Source organism: Ceratina calcarata, unplaced genomic scaffold, assembly GCF_001652005.2.
Source record: "Ceratina calcarata isolate Rehan_Ccalc_2016 unplaced genomic scaffold, ASM165200v1 scaffold233.2, whole genome shotgun sequence".
In the NCBI taxonomy this organism is placed as follows: domain Eukaryota; kingdom Metazoa; phylum Arthropoda; class Insecta; order Hymenoptera; family Apidae; genus Ceratina; species Ceratina calcarata.
In genome coordinates, this window is record NW_017145181.1 from 232,027 (window position 1) to 236,761 (window position 4,735).

The window sequence follows — 4,735 nt, forward strand, 5'->3', positions numbered from 1 at the left end:
TCGGCTTAGACGCGCGTTTGAGTATCTTCGCACCACTCTACCTCTCGATTTTCGTCCGGCACAGCGACAATATGGAGGGGGCGAGCTAATGGGCACGGTTAATGGGATCCAGAAAGGAAGAACGGCCAGGGAGATTGAAATCGCGTCACGGTGAATTATTGCTCGGTCCCTCTTGGAAAAACGTGCCCGTCCTCGAGAGGAACGTTGCACCTAAAAGAAATTACGAGTTTCTATAGTGGCACTCGATTTTTAATTATTAACGAACCCTATACGAGTCTCCTTTGTATTCATTTAACGCACGAATGCGAGAGTTCGTTCCTGGCATAATTGAGACAGAACGTCTTTTAAATAATTGCAATCATTATTCTGTTGGTCACTTGGCCACGTTTCTTTTTACGTCTTGGCTTTCCTCTGTCTTAACTTTCTACTCACGTTTCCTGTTTTCCCGGTCTTCGACATTTTTAGCTTTCTCTTCATTTCTTTTCTTATTGACATACCCTTTCGTCCAGGTTTTAAGGGCCTTTACACTTTTTATTACGCCTTTTCGCTGTCTTCGAACTCTCCTATTCACTTTTCCCTCCCATTCTTCGTTTTCCTTTTGCAGTCGACTTTTGACCCTTCGAACCAAACCCAAAATTCGATCAACCATCCATAGAAGCGTTTAGAAAACGAAGTCAATGATTTATACCTTCACACAATAATTAGAAATAATGGCTCTCGTTTGTTCCTACGAATTTTTCTTGGATACGAACTACGAAACTGTTCCTGTTGTGGGAGAATTAATATGGAAAATAAACCACTCTAAACTACGATTTGAATACGGGGTGAGCTTTATTAAGGTTCACAAATTTAACAAATGCATAATGCGTTTGGAAGACGTCACCAACTGAACTGCACGCCCTGATAATTTTTCCAACGATCTTACCCTTCTGTTTAACCCTTTCGCTACGGGCGGGTTCTCCACTGCGGCACTTCCACTGAACGGAGTGGAGAAACAAATAATGCAAAACAAAATACTATCAATATATGTCCAGAGTGCTTAACTTAGCCTAATAGATTGCACTTATGCAAAACAGTTAGTCGGCCGCAATACCTCAGTGGCATCTTTTGGCGGGCCACTATAGTGGTCCGTAGTACCTCAGTGTTATCTTATGATAGGCCACTATAGTGGTCCGTAGTACCTCAGTGTTATCTTATGGTAGGCCACTATAGTGGTCCGTAGTACCTCAGTATTATCTTATGGTAGGCCACTATAGTGGCCCATAGTAGCGAAAGGGTTAAAATAAGGACAGCAGGCTTATCTTTCCTGGAAAAACTGCCAGGCCAAGAGAAAGTCTCATGACTTTCTCAAATACAAGGCCACATGCTAAATTTAAGGTTCGACACTAGAACCCTATCATAAAAAATAATTTCAAACATCTTTCCAATCGTAACAAAACCATGGCAGCGACGAAGTCGCTACACTATAAATGAAGACATTTGTCTTTTGCTAGTTTTAGGATACCGCGTGTCCCACTGGCAAAACTATTTGGTCCCATCACGGCCATCTCGCTGCTCTTATTTTTCCCGTTGTACAACCTTGTCCCCGGAGATCCTCGGTGAAGATCTTGACAAGCTTGCGCTTACAAAGACTGCGGGGAATTCCATTTTAAACCGAGACCGCTTTTAGCGCGCCTTAACTTCGTCCCCGAACTTTCTTTCGCGCGCGTTTGAAATTGTAATGCCGTGATCCGTCTCCGTGAACCACGTCTCTTGCCCCATTTCGTCATTCAGCGACAACGAGATCACGTCGCGCGCCGATTCACAAATGCAAAATAATGTGTTCACTAGTTTACAGATAATATGTTTCTATCCTTGGATTCAATCGATCTGAGTCAACAGTTCTGTGCAAATAATTTTTATCCATCGTTAATTAGAATCGCAGACATGTTTTATATAAAATAATGTGTGATAGAGGGCGTTCATTCATCTAGTTTATCGTTTCATTAGATTTACCTATTAACAAATTGTTCATGTTAGTCTCCTAGAGAAAATGTTGTTTATTATAAAAAAGAGAATCGTTGTCGTGAAACGTTGAGAGTCGTCAAATGTCGAATTCAGTAATGAAATGTACTGCGGTGAGTCGAGTCGTAGTCGTGTCGTTAGCGTTGAAATATAATATCGCGTCGGAATACGTTTAAAGTGCAAGAATACGAATTATCGAAACATTACAACACTTAAAATTAGTATTTATAATAGTTACGGTTAGTTACGGTTCATAAAATCTATTTCAATTGTATACCCGTTCCCAAATAAAATCCCACAATAATAATAGAAAGCCGTGGAATTAATTTCGTCGACACGGAAAATGAGAGGCGTGTACTGTAAAGTTTTGTAATTAACGTTCGCGTGACTGGTATCGCATTAATCAGCTGATATCGCGCTCCGACTGGTAATTATAAGCAAAGGTGGAACGTTTTAAAAAAATGTTTTTGTCGTATAATAAAGATTGAACGCGGGAGGAGAAGAATGCCTGCGAGCCGCTATCACGATGTAATTAATCTTGTTGAAACTAACTGTTCGATGAAACAATTCTGACGGAACAATACAGCGGCGAGTGTTCTTGAAGGAGGGAATCAGATAGGAGATTGTTTCGACACCGCTGAGTCAGACCCGTAGCAAATCTGTGATAAGATAATCCGTGGAATCAGAATCGCATTCAAAATTCTGTCCTCGTCCTTGGGTTAGGCGAAACGAGGCCCGGGGATGAACTTTGCCCAGGGACAAATATAATTTTTCACCGGGAATTATGCGGTCACGGCTAACCGTTCATGAGAAAGACTTTATTCGCGAAGGGACGCGGCCCCGTTTTCCAGTCGTTCTCTCCTTACTTCACAATATCGAATGTACGAGTCGTTAGCCGTTCGAAATTCCCGTCACGATTATTCCTCTCGTGCCATAAATTTCACTTTATTTCGTATGTTGAACGTGTTCACTGCGAGATGTTACAATTGATGCTCTGTTGACGCGCAACTCTGCCAACAGAATTTATTCCCGCCACGTTATTTCCGTTTGTTTTCTGATACTAATACGACGATGAGAAAAACCGATGAATTTTATTTACATAAATGCAATTCCGATCCCGAGATTCCGAGAGAATTAGCGTCCCCGTCTGACCACGCTTGACCTGTTCTACTTGCACGCCAGGATTTTCCGACGGCCGGCTACAATAATAAAAACGAAGACGTAAAGACTTTTCAAAATGGCAATATTTTCAAGACGAACGTGAATATCCTGAAATTTTTTTCACCATTGCAACACGTGGAATCTGGCTGATTGATTCGTCGCGAGATTTATTCTGTCCTTACACAAAGGGGATCATCGTCGTCGATTTATAAATAATGCATGCCGCGTACAAAGAACGGGACGTCGGTGCCGAACAAGTAAATGAGATCTTCGGAGCTTTCGAGGAGGTGGCCGGCTGGCAGTACGGAAGGATAAATCCTGAGAACTTCGACGTTCGATTAAATTCCCGTCGTCGAAGCAGCTCCGCTGTTTCCGAGTGGATGACGTTAAAAATATGAACCTCTCCGTTGCTTCCAGACGAACGGGTTCCGCGAGCTTCTTCACCCTTTAATCTCTCCTCGGATATGGTAATCGTAACGTGCAGCTCGACGATGGTGGTGGAGATACAACGTGACTAGCTTCATCGCGTTTCAAAGGGAATAATATTATCTCGGCTTTATTTAGATTTGTAGACCGTGGCTTTTTTATTCAGAATAAAATATTTGTAATGGTCGGTTAAAAAAATACGTTTCACATTCCTTTTATCACGTGGCGGTTGCAATGTGCATGAATCACGTGCGTTACATTTCCTGCGGTTGTCGACTTTTTTTTATAAATACGAAATCCGCAGTCTAGTAATTTGTTATTAAAATACTGCGGCCACTTTCTTCCACCCAGGCGAGCGTATCTGGTGAATTGGAAAAAATTCATTCCACGGCTCATTTACATATTTACTACCTGTACATACTTCGCAAACGTCCCTGCAGAAACTTGTTGATACTCGTGACGCAATTCCGTAAACATCGTCACTTGCACTTGTTGTGAAAATTTGATGAGAACCTCTCCTCGAGGTTCAATTGGAACTAATTTAAAACTTGTAGAATCAACCGTTCTTCTTTAGAACCGACGGGCAACTGCTCGATAAAAGTTGCCCACCGGCCACAGTAGTATTAATTAAAATCGATCAGCCGACTCGTTAACCTAATTTTTTTTTTAACACGTTTCGCCTGAAATATTAACCCCGAACACGGCGTGTTTCAGTTTCTCCAACGACTTTTTCATTGGTTATCGAATTTATATTATTTATGATCTATGAAGTTCAGCTTTTAAATTAATGGTATTATAAACGTGACTTCGTTTGAGGCACCCGAGCGAAATGACAAAGCGAGCAATTTCCACGTGAACGGTATGCCAGACGAAGTGACGAAATGGCATTTCCGGGGCAGGCATCGCCTCGACACGGATATGCACGCCGTCCTCGGCAACAGAATTGTTTCTCTACGGTGATACCCCACGCCACGAGTAAACGAATATCTTCCAGGACATAGTAGACCCTGGATCCCTTTCCTAGATCAGAGAATCAGATCACGATTAAATGAGAGAGAGAGAGAGAGAGAGAATAAATTTTTATAAAGTCTAAATTTATTTCTTATTATTTAAATCTAATATACATCATTTATTGAAGTTTAAA

The 4,735-nt window shown here is 41.6% G+C and overlaps 1 protein-coding gene across 1 annotated transcript in view; it reads left to right on the top strand.

Moving 5' to 3' along the window:
* The window catches only part of 5-HT2A (5-hydroxytryptamine receptor 2A), a 42,775-nt gene that overhangs the window by 26,072 nt on the left and 11,968 nt on the right, over positions 1 to 4,735 (top strand). The window lies entirely within an intron of this gene.